Here is a 20,298-nt window from a genome sequence, read left to right as displayed (position 1 = left end):
GAGGAATAACCTTAAAAAGGCTGCTTTATTGCAGTGCAAAACTCCACAAAAAATAAACACGTAAAAAACAACCCTAAACTAAAAACTAATGCTAGACACGAGGAAACATGGAAACGAGAGACTAAAGACGAGGATCACAGGGAGCATGGAGAGAAACACACACAGCGTGAAGAGGGAACGATGTGATACTGACAGAGAGAAACTCTGATGGAAACGAGGAAATGAGACACATGAGGGGAGCACAGCTGGTAGCAAGACGAGGACTTGACACTGAACAAAGGGAACACGGAGCACAGAGACAGGAGTGACATCAGACATGACTGACCAGGGATGTAACACTATGTGTTAATAGACCTCTCTGCATCGAATCATATCTGTTATTAATCTCTGTCTCTCTTCCACAGCATGTCTTTCATCCTGTTTTCCTACTTTCACCCCAACCGGTCGCAGCAGATGGCCGCCCCTCCCTGAGCCTGGTTCTCCCGGAGGTTTCTTCCTGTTAAAAGGGAGTTTGTCCTTCCCACTGTCGCCAAAGTGCTTACTCATAGGGGGTCATATGATTGTTGGGTTTTTCTCTGTATTTATTATTGTGCTATCTACTGTACAATATAAAGCGCCTTGAGGCGACTTTTGTTGTGATTTGGCGCTATATAAATAAAATTGAATTGAATTGAATTGAATTGAATTGAATTGATGGACCGAGTTGAAAAAACAGGAGTCACAGGAATTAGTATAAAAATAGGGTTTTCATTTATTTAACCCAAAAAATTACTTTTACAAAAGTAATACATTTTGATCATTTTTGATCAAAGAGGTCAAAGATACAAAACTAAACTCAGGCAAAGACCTGCAAAGACCTACAAACTCAACAAACCAAACGACTGCCCAAACAATCATAACTGACCTAAAGAGGAAATGACACACAGGGGTATATATAATGGCTGATCAGCTCACTATGGCACACGAGGGGTAACTAAACAAAACACAATCAAAAACAACAAAAGCGATGCAGTATAGTCCAGTTTGTTAATAAACTAAACACCAAAGAAAATCAAAACCCACTAAACCCTAAACTAAATTATTAAATTAAGGACAAAATCTTTTTTAATTAAAGAAAATACACATTCTCCCCCTTTAGCAGGAAGTGGTGGTGCGGTCCAATTATCCCTCTTTGTATTTAATGGTTTCAAACCCTGGCCACCACCATTTGTCTGGCAACTCCCAGGGATCATGGCAGGTAAGAAACAGGTAAAGAAACAAAGGTTAGTCAATAATCAAACAAAGTAGTGAACTGGTATGCATACATAAGTAAACTAAATGTGCGCTCTTAAAAATAGAACAAATGTATCCAAACCAATCAATAAACTTATCGGAAACTAAAGTGTTTTATTGTGTTCAAATGAAGAAATGAAAATACACAAGAATTACTGACTTTAGAGTGTGGCCATGGGTTTGGTCATCGCAGGGGAACAAGATAAATAATGATAATACTACTACAAAAACAAAACACTGGATGTTGGGTTTATCTAGGCACAAACCCGCTGGAACACGAGACAATCAACTGCACGACAAAACAAGACAAGAAGGCGCTCTCTGTGTTTTTGGCTTGCAAGGGAAGTCAGCCCAGGTCGAGGAAAAGATCCCTTCACCTGAACTCAGCCAACTTCGACTGACTCCCTCGTTACTGCCCTTTTTATTGTCATACATGGATATGCAATTACGAATACACGTGACAGTCTTAAGCAGGCATGTGTGTGAGCAACATCAGTGTGTATTCTGTGTGTGTGGGTGTGTGTAGGTGCATGTGTCTGTGTGCTTTCAGCCATACCGTACATAGACATATGACCTTTCAATGAACTTAACGTGTGTGTATGAGGTATGCAGAAAAGCAGAAGTAAGGGTCTTGCTAAACTATAAAAACAGGAAGTTGCAATAGGTCATATCTCAAATGAACATTTAAAGGTGTGAAGTCTTGCACTTTAATAGAACATAACAGTCTGGTTTCTAAAGCTATAATGGAAATTATAACGTCGAGGCTGCTTCCTCTCATCTCATGGTATACAAGTGCACACAGAATCTTATCAGACCTAATAAGGATAAGATATTTTACCAGCATACAAACGATTATACATTTCTAAGCATAAATGACAATCTTAAATTATTAATAATTCTGACACCGGGTCACTGACCCAGGACTGTGACAAGCATGTTCTAAAAAAGTAGCTTTTACTAGGTGCTACAATATAATGCAAAACCCTAAATATCAAGTCAAGCCGAGTAGGTACTAGTGGAACAGAGCCATAGTAGATAATAAAATGCAGTATAACTACAACAATCCTAAACTACAAAAAATATGTAACAAAAGCTCTGGAATAACACATACAAACTATAAAAGATATTTAATAAAACTTTAAAGATCAAAAAATAATACTGGGTACAAACCCAGGGCCATGATACATGTGCATTCCACATACAAGTTGTCAATATAAAATTGTACTTAGTAGTCAGTATAAGCTTTTAATGATATAAGTTTGCATATGATAGAATACTGCATGATGACCTTTTTATGACTTAGACTGATTGTTCTTTATGAAACTTGTTCTGTTATTTTGTCAGTTTCTTTCCCACAGCGATAATAGCTGAACAAGTTGTTTCACTCCCAGGAAGAGGAGAGCTGGACACTTTTATCTGCACTCCCTAACAAGAAGAGGGGCCGCGTCCTTCAGAATCACACATACACACACATACACCTGCATACGCACATACATACGCACTAACATTCCTCTGTCTATGAATAGACGTATTCATTGTTGTATTACTCTTCTTGTGTATAAATAAAGACAAGTGCAAGAACAGAGCGCACATCACAGGGCCCCCACTCTGGTGTGAGCGTTCTGTGATCGCCCTTGCAAGTAAAAACTGCAGCGTGTGTGTCCACTCTCTGACTCTCAGCTGAAGAAGTGTCTTTAGAATAAATCTCTTGACATTTATTTTGGTCCTTCGTAGCCGGGGCAGAAACATCAGAACTGTTATCTGTGACTCTGTTCCAGGATCCAGCACTGATTCCTGACGCCGTGGGAAGCCTGCACCGAAGTCCGTGTGCAGCCCTCTTAGACGAGGCCGAAAGACCCGGACTGTTAAATTCGGATTCGGGCCAGTGTCCTTAGTCTGGTCCCGGGCGGTGGGATTCAGTCTGACGATCCGAACCACCAGTGAGACGTCTGAGGGTGAGAGAAACAGTATTTTGGTTAGGAATCGCTGTAATGAACCGAATAACAAACAAAATAGAAAAATAAAATAGGTTAGGATTCGCCGTAAGGAACCGAATTAGACTTAGGTTTTAGAGGTAGCCGTAATTACTTCGTAACAAATTGTAAAAGCGCGCAAATGTCTATGTGTGTATGTGTCTGGAAGTAAGTTGATTTTACACAATACGCTGCTGAACTACTTCCATTTTTGTTTTCTTTGCTGAGGCTCACGTACTGGTGACAAAGGAGAACGGTTGAGTTTCATCTCATAAAACTGATACCGCTTCACTGTTAGAAGTGAAGTAGAAGGCCGTATCAGCAACCACTCTGACGTCAAGCGTGCCAGTGACGGCCCAGCAAAATCTTTGAAAATGGAGAATAAACAAGCAAAACTAACACCTGATGAGAAATGTTTAGACAAACAACAAGCCGGAGCAGGAATAATCCAAAAGAAAGGGAGAGGAATGCATAGTGGAAGAGCAAGAGGTAGAGGCAGGCCTAGACACACACCAAGCAGTGGTTTTAGTACTACATGCTGGAGGTGTGGAAAAGAGGGACATTTTGCACGTGACTGTAAGACACAGAGAACGCCCGAAGTATTCTTACAAAAAAAGTTATCAGAAACCTCAAAGGAAATACAAACCCAAATCCAAAAAAGTTTGAACAATGTGTAAAATTTAAATGAAAATGGAATACAATCTTATAATGCAAATCTTATAAACCAATATTGTATCAACAATAGAAAATATAGAAAACACATTAAATGTTTTAATTGATAAAATGCGCCATTTTCAAAAACAAAATAATTTCTTGGTTGCAGTGAGATCTGATATTTGTCTTGGGCAATCTAAAACATTTACCTTGTTATCTTAATAACCATGTCTGTTTCACATCATCTGCGGAAAACAGAGCAGTGTGATCCCCCTATAGTTGGAACACACCCTCCGGTCCCCTTTCTTAAAGATGGTCTGCCAATCCAGAGGTACCAACCACCGCGGTCTGCCAATCCAGAGGTACCAACCCTGATCTCCACCCAACATTGTAGAGGTGTGTTAACCAAGACAGCCCTACAACATCCAGAGCCTTCAGGAACTCAGGGCAAGCCTCATCCACCCTAGGGCCCTGCCACCAAGGAGTTGTATTAACTGCCTCAAAGACCTTACTCCCTGGAGATAGACGTGTTGTCCCCCTTGTCCCCAGACTCTGCTTCCTCCATGGAAGATGTGCCAGTGTGATTAAGGAGGTCTTTGAAATATTCCTTCCATTGCTCGACAATGTTCTTAGTCGAAGTCAGCAGTGCTCCACCCGCACTATACACAGTGCAGGTAGAACACAGCTTTCCCCTCCTGAGTCGCTTGACGGTTTGCCAGAATCTCTTCAAGACAGGCCGAAAGTCTTTTTCCATGGCCTCTCCGAATTCCTCCCACTGGCTAACCAAACCCGATAGGACTCTTTCTTCAGCCTGGTGACTCCCTTCACTTCTGGTGTCCACCATTTGGTTCAGGGGTTACCACCACGACAGGTGCCAACCACCTTGTGTCCGCAGCTCAGTGCAGCGGCTCAGTGCAATGGAGGTCCTGAACATGGTCTATTCAGACTCAATGTCCCCAGTCTCCATTGGAATGCAGTTGAAGATCAGCCGGAGGTATGCGTTGAAGATATCATTGACCAGGGCCTCTTTCAGGCATTCCTAACGCACCTTCACTATACGTTTAGGTGCGCCAGCTCTGTCCAGCATCCTCCCCTGCCATGTGATGGCAACTCACCACCACTTGTTGATCGATTGACAGCTCAGCCCCTCTCTTTACTTGAGTGTCTAGAACAGGGGTGGGCAATCTCAGTCCACGAGGGCCGGTGTCCCTGCAGGTTTTAGATGTGTCCTCGAACCAACACAGCTGATTTAAATGGCTAAATTAGCTCCTCAACATGTCCTGAAGTTCTCCAGAGGCCTGGTAATGAACTAATCATGTGATTCAGGTGTGTTGACCCAAGGTGAGATCTAAAACCTGCAGGGACACCGGCCCTCGTGGACTGAGATGCCCACCCCTGGTCTAGAACATATGGGCGCAGGTCTGGTGATACTGTGTGGAGTTTGTTCTCCCTGTTTGCGTGGGTTCCCTCCGGGTACTCTGGTTTCCTCCCACCGTCCAAAAACATGCAGTTTCTAAATTGCCCATAGGTGTGAATGCAAGAGTGAGTGTGAGCGCGAATGGTTGTCTGTCTCTGTGTGTTAGCCCTGCGACAGACTGGCGACCTGCCCAGGGTGTACCCCGCCTCTCTCCCTATGACAGCTGGGATAGGCTCCAGCGCCCCACGCAACCCTGAAAAGGATAAGCGGAAGTGAATGGATGGATGGACGGGTTTAGATCCAGGAGGCCGTTCCTCCCAGTCACGCATCTCTCGACCCCCCTGCTTGGGTTTCGTGAGTCTCTGTGGTGCAATCGGTTAGTGCATTCGGGTGTTAAGCGAAAGCGTAAAAATGCAGCGCCTCTGCTGCCTCATAGTCCATGGGGAACGGCCACCAGATGCTCACTCTTGGGCACGCTCCCTGGCCTAGACCCAGTAACCCTATCCTGGGCAGGGTGAACTGTTCCCTTGATTGTATACTCATAGGTGTGTTTTGAACCGCTCTTTGTCTGGTGCCTCACCCAGGACCAATTTGCCATGTAAGACCCTACCGGGGGGCAAAAGCCCACAGCCAACATTGCCCCTGTTGAATTAGGTTAATCACTTTAAAGGAGGTGAATACTTACACAATCACTTACTTTGCTTTATATATTTTTCATTAATTTGCATAATTTTGGTCAGTCTGTTTTGACTTTGAAAAAATTAAAAGTAGACATATATATATATATGAATTTCCCTCTCGCCCCTGGTGGGTGGTCTTTGTCTTTCAAGCTAGGGTCCGCTACCAGACGCTTGGGAGCTTGAGGGTCTTGTGCAGTATCTTTGCTGTTCCTAGGTCTGCACTCTTCTGGACGAAGATGTCCGATGTTGTTCCTGGGATCTGCTGGACCACTCGCCTAGCTTGGAAGTCACTGCACGGAGCGCTCCAACTACCACTGGGACCACTGTTACCTTCATCCTCCAGATCTTCTCAAGCTCATCTCTGACCCCACAGATCTTGAGAGGAATGTCCTTTTTTTTTTTTTAAAAGGAATGTAATATCCTTCTAATTGTCTGAGCTGTTTCAAACCCTTTGACAAAAGGGCTATTGCCCTGTGTGAAAGGGTAATTGTCATTTTGCTAAATCATTGAGAATCACAGTGATTCAAATAGAGAAAAGTTGAAACCACGCTGATCCGTCCCAGGAGTGACCAACTGACAAAATTCCTTCAAGGCCAAATTAATGATGCATGTAACAGGTCACAAAATAACTCAGAACAACATTAAAAATGGCATCTATGGGAGAATTCCAAAGAGAAAAGCACTGCTGACCAAAACAGAAACAAAAAAAACAAACCCCAAAAAGCACCACAAGGTTTGTCACATTTCCCCAAAAACATCTCGATGATCCTTGAGATATCTGGGAAAATATTCTATTGATTGGCGAGCCAAAAAACAAAACAATAAAAAACCCTAGCGTTTTAGTTCCTTCTACATTTGGCATAAAACTAACACTAACCAACAGACAGACATGGTGGTGATAGTGTGGTGGTCTGGGGTGCTTTGCCGCTTCAGAACCTGGATGACTTGCCATGATTCATGGAACCATGAATTCTGCTCTCTACCGGAAAATCCTGAAAGTGAATTTCAGTGCATGCCCTGAAGCTCAAGCTCACTTGAGTTATACAATATGACAATGATCCATACACACAGCAGCAAGTCCACCTCTGAATGGCTCAAAGAAACACTCTGAAGTGGTTTTGGTCTAATCAAAGTGGGGACCTAAGTCAGGTTGATGTGGTTTGGGATGACCTTAAACTGACTGTGCTTGCTTACTTGCTCTTTTTTCAAAGAAGAGGGGGCCAAAATTCCTTCACAGCAATGCAAAAGACTCAATGCCAGTTATCACAACGTTTGATTGCAATTCTTGCTGCCAAAAGTGACACAATCATTATTGTGTGTTTAAGGGCCAATTATCTTTTCACACCATGTTAGATAGATTTGGGTACCTTTTTTCCCTTAATAAATGAAACTGTCAAAAACCACTGCTTCACAGACAGTGTTTTTCCCTATGCTAAAGCAAACTGTAAATATACCTGTGAAAACTTTTGTTAGTGTCCTGCGAGTGAGGACCCTTCTGTTCCATGACACTAGGTGTACAGATGACAGGAATGAATAAAAAAAAAAAGACCTGTTAAAAGCTGGCACTGTAAATAAAGAAAAACATTAATATGTGGCAAGATCGAGGTTGTTGAATTAATATGAACATGCCATCTGTGAAAACACAGACCAGTAAAGCAAGTTTAAATCATTAATTCATTGTCTTCTCTTATGAACAAATTTCACCTATTTAGACACAAAAACAGTCTGACTCAGTGAAACATATTTTTTCCACAGTGATTCGCTTGTGATGGTAATAATAACCAAATGAAGGAGATGCCAGTTTTTAAACACAGACTTAACATTCTTCAGTTATTACTGACGTAATTTAATCAACACGTTTGTTCAGACTACACCCAACAAGGAGTGAGCTGAAAGTTGATACCACCAATGGATTTAAAAAAAAATTATTTTTTTTTAAGTGGATCATCACAGCCTTGCCGTATTGATCCATTTGATCGACCTTTGTTGTTATTATTTATTTTATTTTATTTTCAGTTGTTACAGATGGGACAGACATGACTAGGGGATAGGAAAGGGAGAAAGAAAGATGAAGGAAAAGAAAAACAGAGGGGAAGTGCGACAGTGAGAAAGGGCACTTAAAAAGAGAAAGAGGGAGAAAAAAAGAAGAAAAAAACTCCTGGATCACCTGTTGAGAGAAAAAGAAGAGAAAACAAGCAAATAAAGAGAGCAACATAATAAACACAACACCATCGCATTAATCTAGCTAAGTGTAAACAGCAGTAAATACTAAATATTGAATGTTGTGGTGCAGCACGCAGGACTGACTAGTTTATGTCTATGGACAGTGAACACCCGTGTGCACACCTGTGTGGATCAGTGTGCTTGTATTCAAAAGGTTTCCCCATGTAATGGTCTGCTAGAGGGTGTGGAGGCCCATAGCCCCGTCCCCCAGGGCATGAAGCAGGCATGGAGGAGATCCAGGTCCCAGACATCCAGAGGCCCCAGAGTGCGAGAGCCCAAGGAGGACCACCGGAGGGGCATCCGTGCCACCCTCCTGGGAAGAGCTGAGGAGAGCCCCAGACAAGGGGTCACCCAGCAGCCACGGAGCAGAAGCCAGAGGGGGCTGCACTGGCGTGCCCGCCGGCTCTGCCAGAGTGAACCGAGCCGCAGGCCCAGAGAACGGAGGCCCGAGGGCCCCTTACACCCTGGAAGAGGCCTGACCAAGCAACAGGCGCCAGGCCCTGCCAAGTAGCCACCGGGAGTGAGCTGGTACATACCTGAGCGCCCAGCCCAGGACACCAAGAACCACCAACGCACCGACCCCTGAGGGCATCAGCCACCGGCAGGGAGTGTGATGAGGGGAGATAGGCCTCCATGCTATGGAGGGCCTGGGAGTTCCCAGAGAGGTGGAGTCTAAGACCTGACCTGACATATAGACACAGACAAGCAGGCATACACAGACACAAACAAGCATTCCCACCCTCATGCACACATATACAAATACTCAGCACTCACCCAACGTAAAGATAGACACAAATGGACATTGTACACACAATCACACTCCCCAAACACACTCTATACCCCGGCTCCAGGTACCCTCGCCCCCAGAGGAGGAAACGGCACCTAGACCCAGGAGATGTCACCCTTTCCCCCGGGGTGGAGGCAAGCAGACCGCCCCGGCTCCGCAGCAGCAGGGAGGCCCCGCAACCCAGATCCCAGTCGGACTGCCAACAACTCCTCCCAGCCCCCCAGCCCCGATGGCCAGCAGAGAACTGGGGGGTGTGAAGACCCCATACCTCCCTCCTCCCGCTCATGTGTAGTGTTGCTGCGTGTTGTTCTAAAGTGCATTTAAAACACGGGAGGGCATGGTGCTGCTGCCAGAGAACAGCAGGTGTTAGCATGGCCCCTCCCGAGAATCCTCAATGTCTACATGGATTTAAAATTAAAAGGTGGGCACCGGCATCAGAGGTGGGGTTGAATACACAGACCGTCCTCTGGACGCCGTTAACGTGCCCACCCTCAAGGCCCTATATGTATGTGTTATGAGAGTGTGAGTGATGTGGATGTCTAAGTTGTGGAATAAAATTGAGGCACAGGTGGTCAGAAGGGGACAGAGGGGGGGCCTACGGCAGCAGCACCGCCAAGCCCCACAGGACCCAGGGCAGCCCATCCGACCCCACCGCAGAGGAAACTGTACCCACCCCAACATTTAATCATCTCCCAGACTACACAAGACAATAGACACCCAGGTTGAGTTTTTTCTCCACCTCTCCTATGTCTCTCCCCCACCTGCAGAGTGGACTCCTGCAAGGATGGAACAACCTCCCTGCCAGTTGAAGAGCGCCCCAGTTGGGCCGATGCACCAGAGGCCCCTGCGCCAGGGCTGAGCCCCCGTGCACCCACCTGCCCACAACCTCGGGGACACCAACAAGGACCGAAGCCCCAAGGCCCAGCCAGAGCACTAGCACGAAGGCGAAGCACCCCCAAACCCAAGCCCCCACGCCTGCCTCGGATCCACTCAGGGGCAGCCAGGCTACCAGGCCAGTAACCTACGTCCGCCAGCACAGACCCTCCCCCAGCCCTGCTGCACGCAGCCACGAGGAAAACACCCTCTAACAGCAACCAGAGTCACTAACCAGGTTATGACCACAACCCCCGGGTTAAGCCCTCCAGGGATAACGTCCCTAGGGATTCTCCAGACGCCCTAAGCCCGTCCCAACCTCCACATCAACCACAATAGCGAAGGCGGGACCAAACCACAACCCCCCACCCTCGCTAGGTGATGGAGCCGATCAAAGGAGCCCAGAGGGATTGATCTAATGTGGTGGCAGAGGCTGTATCGAGACTAATGTGATCCATTACATGGTTTCTATATTGGCTAGAATTAAGATTATTTTTATTTTTCCAGTTCATGAGGACCATTTTCTTGGCTATGCATAGGGCAGTAAAAACCTGGACTGTATTAGTTTCTGTGGTGACATCATCCAGTTTTCCCAACAAGCACACTAAAGGGGAGGTTGGAATTTTACATTTCAGACACTTTGATAAGTCTTCACATATCCCGCGCCAAAACTTCTGAACTGGTGGACAGAACCGAACAGCGTGGATATAATTGTCTGGTGTATCTTGTTGGAAGATGTAAAGCCCATCTGGAACATCCGATGACCTGTATAGTGCACTCTATGTAGTATTTTGTATTGTATTCATTGCAGACTGGGATTTCTAAGTTTTGGTCTAAGCTGACTGATAAATCTGCTTCCCACTTTGCAATAGGAAGGGATATTGATTCATCTATTTTATAAAGTGTTCTGTATATTTTAGACAATAATTTGGGGGATTTAAGAGTAAGAAAATGTACCACACTTGGTGGTGTTTGTAATTCAACTTGGCAGAGGTTAAATTTATTTTTATCTATGGATTTAATTTGTTGATATTCTAAAAATCTTTTCTTGTTGATCCCATATTGTATAACTAGTCTGTCAAACGGAATAAAGTCTGTTCCTTCTAATATATGTTCCAAGTATTTAATTCCTTTACAACTCCAATCTGGAAAATTAATCATATTATTGTTTTGTAATATGTCAGGGTTGTTCCAGATAGGTGTGTGTTTGTATGGGATTAATGAAGACTCCGTTATTTTCAGAAACTCCCACCATGCTGTCAGAGAAGAGCTGATGTTGATGCTTTTAAAGCATTCATGTCTTTTGATGCTTGAGCTGATAAATGGTAGGTCTGAAATCTCTAGATTATTGCATAGTGCCTGTTCAACATCTAGCCAGGACTCATCTAAGAAGGTATGTTTTAACCATCCTGAGATGAACTGAAGCCTGTTGGCTAAGAAGTATTGTTGAAAATTAGGTAGATCTAGTCCTCCTTTATCCTTGGTTCTTTGTAGTGTTTTTAAACTGATACGCGGGGGTTTATCTTTCCAAAGGAATTTAGAAATATACGAATCCAGAGATCTGAACCAATCTTGTGATGGTTTGTTCGGGATCATTGAAAATAAATAATTTATTTTTGGCAAGATCATCATTTTTATACTGGCGACCCTTCCCATGAGTGATATGGGTAGAGATTTCCATCTAGTCAGATCACCTTCTACTTTCTTTAGAAGTGGGATGTGGTTTAATTTGGTTAAGTCTGAAAGCTTAGGAGAGACATTAATACCTAAATATTTAATATTTCCAGATTGTAGTGGGGCAGAAGAAGAATTATGGAAGGAGCAGTTAATTGGAAGAACTGTAGATTTTGACCAGTTAATTGAATAATCTGAAACTCTTGAAAACCAGTTTATAAATGTAATTACCTCAGAAAGGTTGGTTTGTGAGTTTGGGAGAAAAAGCAACACATCATCTGCATAGAGACTGATTTTATGCTCTACGTTCTTACATTTTATGCCCTTAATTGTTGTAGCCTGTCTAAATGCTGCTGCTAGTTGTAACCGAGGACAAGGTATGAGTAAACGGGGCAAAGAAATAAATTGATCATTTATTTATTACATTAATTAAACATACAAATTCCCCGTTGTTTCCAGACAGGACTTACAACACATCCTGCTGATATCCCAGCTGCACATGAGACTTACCACACAAAACTGTGCGAAAATAACAACACTGCAACCCGTCACACCCCCGCTTAGCGACACTGCAATCGTGGCACGCACTGCAAACAATTCGGGTCTCAGCACAGCTGGGAATCAGCGCCATGCATGGCCTGCGATCTGGGAGATAAAGGGAAGTGGCACAAACAATTAAACAAAAAGCAAAAAAGGGAGGTTAGTCCGCCCTTACACAACTCACTCTCAATAACCGCCTTTACGGCTGGACGGACTAACCAAAACAAAATTACAGATCAATCAAAAGAACGAAAAAAGGACAGCAGAGACAGCACAGAATATTGATCAGTTTCCCTGTGCGCAGTTGATCTAGGGCTTGATCAATTCTTCCATTAAAATTCGTGGTCACACGAGAGTATACCCACTCGCACCCGAGTGGATTAATTGCCTCTGGTTTTTTCCACAGAAGAGCGCTGACTTCACCCCACACACCCACTAGCTTTACACAGCTCTTCAGCCAATCACCTGGCAGAGAGCAACAACTGCCAGGTGACACTTGTTACATAGTGGTTCGATAAAAATTGCAAACAGTGAAGGGGAGAGTGGGCATCCCTGCCTGGTGCCCCTCAGGAGACAGAAGCTGGAGGATGTCTGGTCATTTGTTCTGACACAAGCTGTTGGGGAATTATATAATATTCTTAGCCAGTTTATGAAAGAGTTTCCAAAACCAAATTTGCGTAAAGTTGCAAATAAAAATTTCGAGTTAACTATGTCAAAAGCTTTTTCTGCATCTAGAGATAATATTGTGGTTTCAATGTTTTTGCTGCATGAGTAGTCTATCAAATTAAGTAATCTACGTGTGTTTGTTGATGAGTGCCTACCTTTTATGAAACCTGTTTGGTCAGGATGAATTAAAAGGGGGGTTATCTTCTCTTATCTTTTTGAGAGAGCTTTGCAGATTATTTTGAGGTCTACATTTATAAGGGATATTGGACGATAGTTTGAGGGAAACAAAGGGTTTTTGCCTGGTTTTAGCAGGAGACTAATGTTGGCAGAATTCATATGTGGTGGTAGTCTGCCATTTTCCTTAATTTCCTGCAACATTCTGTGGAATACTGGTGCCAAAATTGTCCAGAATTCTTTGTAGAATTCTGCAGGATAGCCGTCAGGACCTGGAGCCTTATTATTGGGCATACTTCTCAGGGCTTCCTGGAGTTCACCTGGTGTCAGTGGCGAATCCAGTGCCATTGCTTGACTGTCTAGTAATTTTGAGTTACGTTGTCAAGAAACTGATCAATTTCATTTTTAGACAGGTTAATTTGTCGTGAATATAAAGTTTCATAGAAATCCCTAAAAATGTTGTTTATTCTTTCAGGGTCATATATTGTGTTCCCAGATGAATTTTTAACAGCACATATAGTTGTTTTTTCTTTATTTATTTTTAACTGGTTTGCTAGAAATTGACCGGATTTGTTACTGTGTTCAAAATTCTGCAAGCGAAGTCTTTGTACTAGGAATTGTGTTTTTTTAGTTAATAATTTCATTTAATTCTAGTTTTGTTTTGCGTATTTTGTTCATTATTTCTTGATCTTGGTCGGATGCGTAGGCTTCTTCTAAGGATTTGATGTTTTTTTTCTAGTTCCTGAATATTTTTGTTTTCTTCTTTCTTTTTATGTGATGAGAAAGAAATTATTTTACCTCTCACAGCTTTCCCTGCTTCCCATAGAATAGATGCTGATGTTGCGGGAGTGTCATTATAGTCTAAATATGAAGTCCACTCTTTTTAAAAATATTTAATAAAGTCTTCATCTTTGAGCAGCGATGTATTGAATCTCCAGTTTTTACTTGCTGTAGCTTTCTTCTTATGTATTAGTGTTAAAGATACAGGAGCATGATCGCTGACAGCTATAGGGTGAATCTCAGTGTCTGAAATGTCCCTCAGCAGTGAGCTGCTGACTAGGAAATAATCCAGACGAGAGTAGGAGTGATGAACATGTGAGAAGAAAGAATATTCCTTACTGTTGGGGTGAAGGGAGCGCCATGCATCGCAAAGGCCATAGTCACTCATATACTGTTTGATTATATTTGTGGACTGCCAATTACGCTGAGTTCCTGCTGTATTGAGCCTATCCATTTCTTCATTCAGTCCCAGGTTGAGGTCGCCCCCAAGAATAAGTGTGCAATCTAGGTGTTCAGAGAGTGCACTAAAAAATCCGTGGAAGAATGAGGGTTCATCGACATTTAGACCATATATACTTACAATACATAGCTTTTTGTTAAGTATTGATAATTTAATAATTAGGAATCTGCCCTCTGGATCTATAACTGTATCGAGTACTGTAAAATTAACATTTTTTGGGATTAAAATTGCTACTCCCCTTTGTCTAGAATTATAACAGGCTGTGAACACATTAGGAAACTCAGGTGTTTTAAGTTCGTTTAAACCTGTGACAGGCCTGTGAGTCTCTTGTAATAAAACGTCTGCCTGTAGTTTTTTAAGCTGGTTAAATATCTTTAACCTCTTTCCTCTGGTGCCAGCTCCATTTACATTCCATGTGACAAACCTTAGTGTGCCCATAATTGTGTGTGTATGGCTAATGATGTACGCTGGGTGTTTCATTTAGACGGGTGAAGAGAATGGGGAAACATCACTTGTTTGTAAATAGAAAGAGAAGAAAAAAATGTGTGGTGAGAGGAACCATAAGTCTCACTATGTGTGTGTATATGAACTAATATGAGCAAGCGTGGTTTGCGTGTGTGTCCTATAAGTCTGTGTACGCTGTGAGGCTGATGTAAATGTGCTGCCGTTGAGCGCATGTGTTTGCGTGATCGTGGTGTGAGAATATGCAGATATAGAGGGTGTTGCTTGTAGGTGAGTGGGGAAGTAGGTGATCACCGCAGTGAAAGAAAAGAGAAAGAAAGTACGGTGGCCCTGAGAGGCCAAACGGACTGCAACTTCAGAAAACACCTGCACAAAGAAAAACGCTGCAAAAAGAAAAATGCTGCGAAAGCACACAAAACACAACGGAAATAGGAAAAAACACAATGGAAATGTTTCTGGGGAGACAATAACCCGACGGACCAGTTGCACGAACCAAAACATGCTAACAAGTGCACTGGGACTGGGAGACACTTCAAAGAAGTGGAGGAGAGGTAAATGTGTTGTAATAATATGATTCTAATAATACTACAGATATCTGGAATATACATACATGTTTTGGTTCGTGCAACTGGTCCGTCGGGTTATTGTCTCCCCAGAAACATTTCCATTGTGTTTTTTCCTATTTCAGTTGTGTTTTGTGTGCTTTTGCAGTGTTTTTCTTTTTGCAGCGTTTTGCAGGTGTTTTCTGTTTGCAGCGTTTTTCTTTTTGCAGGTGTTTTCTTTTTGCAGCGTTTTTCTTTTGCAGCATTTTTCTGTTTGCAGCGTTTTTCTTTTTGCAGGTGTTTTCTTTTTGCAGGTGTTTTCTGTTTGCAGCGTTTTTCTTTTTGCAGGTGTTTTCTTTTTGCAGCGTTCTTCTTTTTGCAGGTGTTTTCTTTTTGCAGCGTTTTTCTTTTGCAGCATTTTTCTTTTTGCAGGTGTTTTCTGAAGTTGCAGTCCGTTTGGCCTCTCAGGGCCACCGTAAGAAAGAAACCACGAGAACGGTGAGCAAAAACAAAAAACAAAAAAGAAAAAGAAAAAAACGGAAACATTCCAATTAAAGCAATGACGGAGGGTGACGGTGTTATCTGCTATGATGTCATACTGATATTGCTAGGTTAAACACATGTTAAAGGAGAGAGTGTGAGTGGATAAGAAAAGAGTATAGCGGGTTCTTATTTGGAGTGCAGTCAATATAACCACGGAGTGATGCCGGGGTCGCTGTACAGTTGTCCGTCCACGTAGAGCCAGTCCACGGCGATGACAGCGCGGGAGCCTCTCTGGATGAAACTACGTCGAACTGGGAACAGGACCTTGCGTCGTTCCAGGATCTCTTTGGGGAACTGGTCGTTCACGCTGAAGTCTGTTTCTTTCAGCTCCCTGCAGCGACTCTTCACCTGTTCCTTCTGTTTGAATTGGTCGAATTTGGCCACAGTTGGACGTCTCCCGGTCGGTGACCTCACGGCCCCCAGACGATGCACTCTTTCGAAGGCGGTGTTCTTCACGGTGTCCTCCGGCAGCTTCAGGTGGGTTTTAATGAAGCTTTTCACTGTTGCTTCCGCGTCCTCTCCGGCAGATTCTGGAATACCAGAAAACACAAGGTTATCTCGAATGCTACGGGCTTGCAGATCGATAACGGTCTCTTATATTTTTTTATTTTCTGTGTTTAGCTGGGTCACATTATCGGTGAGAGATTTGACCGACTCCCGTAGTGTGGCATTTTCAGCGGCAAGCGTTTCCACCTGCTGCTGGCTGAACTCCAAGGATTTAAATTCCCGGTGTAAAATCTCCACCAGGGACAGCCTCGCATCGAAACTGGACAATCACTTGTCGATTGACACCAGGATGTCTGCAATGTCTTTGCCGGCAAGCGATGTTGTGCCGGGGGAGTCTGCCGGGCGACATCTTTTCGATGAAGGCGTCTCAATTTTTGCCGGGGAAGATGCACTCTGGGCCTTCTTCATTACTAGATCTTGGAAGCACCGGTTGATGTAATCTTGGAGAGCGTCCAAACTCTACCCGTTGTCCTCCAGGGTGTTAGAGATGATAAGACAGATGTTGTTAGTTATATGACAATTGATTGGTATATTTGGTATACTTGAAGCTTAAAGAAACTTTGTTAAATTCTACGCTACCATTCGCTTTTTTCCCCGCCAAATCTCTGGCGTCTGAGGTCACCTACAACATGGGTCGCTTACCTTTTCCCGTCACTTCCGTCACTTACCTCTCTCCTCCGTCACTTACCTCTCTCTTTTTCATTTTCTGATATTGTTACGGCCGGGATGGCCGGTGTGTTTTAGGAGTGGATCCAAAAGCAGGAAACACAAGGGACTGAACTGAAGTTAAACAAAAAGTGAGCCTTTTATTCTGGCTGTTAGAAAAATGTAGAAACAAAATGGCAATGGTCAAAACTAAAATGGGAATGCTAAAGCTAGACATGGAAAACTCTACAGAAAAACAGAACATCAAACATAGACCGTAGAACACATAACATCAAACATTGACCATAGAACACAGAATGTAAAACATAAAACGTAGAACATGAAACATAAGACATAGAACATAAAACACAGAATTTAGAATGTAGAACATCAAACAAAGCGTAAGACATAAAACTTAGAACATAGAACAACAGACATAAAACATAGAACATAAAACATAGAACATAAAGAGATGACCTCACAATGAACAGAGGGAGGCCGAGGATGTTGTAAAGACTCACCTTTCAGCACACTCACTTCACCTGATGCACCTTGTTTCTTTTCCTCAACTTTGATTCTTCTCCTTTCCTTTTAACGGCGGTTGGCAACCAACTTAAAGGAGCATTACCGCCTCCTACTGTTCTGGAGTATGGGGCAGACAGTGAGCTTACAATCTATATCATAAAAAACAAACAAACAAACAAACAAAAAAATCACAAAACAACAAAACAAAACCCTACACTCTTCAGAAACCCCACCAATTCCCTTATCTGTGCCCTACTACCCTCCAACACACTCTTCAGAGTAAACTCCCTAACTCCCAGCTTCTTCATTCTATCCTGCAGAACCTTCCTCTCCACATCATACCCCTTGCACTGCAATAGTACATGCTCTACCGTCTCCTCCTCCTCCTGGCACACTCCACAGAATCCCGTCTCATGTTCTCCTACCATCTGTAGTGTTTTATGTAATGTACAATGTCCCAGTCGAAGCCTGGTAATGACCACTTCTTCTCTCCTATTACCCCTATGCACCCTAAGCCCTGTCACCTCCTTCTTATGATACAATTGCCTGCCCTTACTCCCAGAATCCCACTGCTTCTGCCACTCCTTAACAACCTGCCTCCAAACAATACCTTTTGCTTCAGATTTGCTGATCAATCCTATTTTTATTCAGTTGATGATACACCCTCTGGTGCCCCTGGACCACATCATCAGTGATGTAACCTGGGGTCATTGGGGGTTTCGGGTCTTTCAACAATCAGACCCCCTCTCCCAGGCGACCCAGCCAGGGTTGATCAAGCCCCAGCTTGTGTCCAGGTAGCGCTACCCTACCTACATGCCATTCCTCTCCTCTTTTGATCCACAGCCACCTCGACGCCGCTTCTGCTGCGTTGTGGCAAACTTGATGGCTCTTCGCTGGTTAGCCCCTACGATGCCTAGCATTTTGTATGCCCTGCAAAGGGATTGACCCGTGAATCCTCGACAACCCACTTCGATGGGTTGGCATCTTGCCCGCCAGCCGTTACTCCGGCACTCCTCCACTAACTCGGAATACTTTGCTCTCTTCCTCTCATGGGCTTCCTCCATACGGTCTTCCCAAGGCACAGTAAGCTCTAGAAGGATTACCTGCTTGGAGGCAACTGAAGTAACAACGATGTCTGGCCTCAGAGTTGTCTTTGTCACGGCTAGCGAAGCAGACTCAGGCGCAGACCACAAGTTCCTTCAAACAAAAGTGAATTTATTTACAGTGTTCTCCACAGTGAAATATATATACACAACGGTGTCTGGGGAAAAGGGGCCGGGGTTCCAGGGACCGGGAGTGAAAGGGGCAGGAGTCCAGGGAGGGGAGATTTCCACACAGCTCTCGCAAACACAAACAGCTCCTCTTCTTTCCACTACCAGTCTTGCTCACACTCAGTCACAGTGCACAGGGAACGGGTCCGGGGGGAATCTATACACAGACAGAGAAACAGTTAGTCTCCAGGTTCAGGCGTACTCACGAACAAAACTTTGCAGATTGCAGGACGACTGACACTGATGGCTCAACGATCCAGCAACGAGTAGAGCAGGTCCGCCATTTTAAGTAGGACTCTAATTCTTGTAATCAGTGGCAGGTGTACTGATCATCCCCAGGTGCGTGGGCCAGGGGCGGGAGCCCATACTGAGCTCCGCCCCGGCAGGAGAAAGAGAGAGTGGGAGAGAACGAGAGAGAAAGAGAGAGCAGAGGCGAGAGAGGAGAATAAACAAAACAAAACATAGCGCCTGACTGATGTCAGCTGGCGAGGTGCGGAGACCATGACAGTCTTGGCTACTGCTTCGGGGAACTTTAACTGCTTTGCCAGGTCAACTCCCAGCTCCCAATCGTGCGCCGTTGCCAACAGGCCAGGCGAGGTGTTTCAGAATGGTACTGCTAGCTTCTCCCCGGCTTTTATAAATGTTACCTTGTTCTTAACTGGGCAGGTGCTCTTATTATGACTGATCCCGCTGTAGATCGAATCTGCTACGGCCTTCAGGACTTGGTCGTGTCGCCATCGATATCGCCCTTGGGCCAGGGCTTTTGGGCAGCAACTTAAAATGTGCTCCAGGGTTCCTCTCTTCTTCCCTGGTGTCTCCACCTTCCCCCAAGTGAAGAGATTCGATGGACTTGGTAGCACATCGTATACTGCCCGAATCAGGAATTTTATCCGCTGGGGTTCTGCTTTCCACAGCTCATTCCATGTGACCTTATGCTCTACAGCTTGCTCCCATCTTGTCCAAGCCCCCCGCTGCCTCAATCGCACAATTTGGCTGGTTTGCTTCTCCTCGACTCCTGCTCGCACCTCCTCAAGGATCAGCGACTGCTTCTCTTTCCCCTGTGCCTTGTTGTAGTTCGGTGTTCTACTGCTACCCAAGCCCGCTCTTCCCTGAGCCACTGTACCCACTATCAGCCTTTGCTGCAGCCTTGATACTGCAATGTCTACAGCCTCAGCAGCCCTCCACTTCCGCCCGGTCCTAACCTCTATTCCAGCCAGGGCAACCCGGGGGTCACTGGACTCCCGATATTGGAGCAGCTCCCTGGACCGGCTCACCATGAATTCCTCGCTTAGGCTGCTAAAGGGGAGCTTCAGCTTGTTGTTATGACTGTTGTGGATAGGCGTAGCTTTGGGTCACGTGGTGTCGGTAATAGTAATAGTGATTGCTATATCACCTGTTCAGGTCGCGAGGGAATTTGTGAATGAGTGGGTGATGGGGGAAGTCGACTTTTGCTGACCGCCCATTTTAGAATGTTTTTGTCACTGCTTTTCTACGGATTTTAAGGATTGATAACAAATAAAGAAGTTTTTAATCTGGAACTTTGACTTACGTTTTGAACAGCGGGCGCGTCAACATTATTCCCCTATTCAGCTGCTCGGCGACTCAAAGGCTTGACGGTCGCCAATATTTG

General features: G+C 44.3%; 1 long non-coding RNA gene across 1 annotated transcript in view; it reads left to right on the top strand.

Moving 5' to 3' along the window:
- The first annotated feature begins 2,868 nt into the window (after positions 1–2,868).
- LOC112847682 (uncharacterized) overlaps positions 2,869–20,298 on the top strand; it is a 35,669-nt gene continuing 18,239 nt past the window's right edge. The window contains exon 1 of the long non-coding RNA XR_003221395.1: positions 2,869–3,227. This is a non-coding gene — a long non-coding RNA (uncharacterized LOC112847682). The remainder of the gene's footprint in view (positions 3,228–20,298) is intronic.

Source organism: Oreochromis niloticus, linkage group LG1 (assembly GCF_001858045.2).
Source record: "Oreochromis niloticus isolate F11D_XX linkage group LG1, O_niloticus_UMD_NMBU, whole genome shotgun sequence".
Taxonomy (NCBI): Eukaryota; Metazoa; Chordata; class Actinopteri; order Cichliformes; family Cichlidae; genus Oreochromis; species Oreochromis niloticus.
Note: the sequence above shows the minus strand (reverse complement) of the source record. Positions and strands in the feature narration are given on the sequence as shown.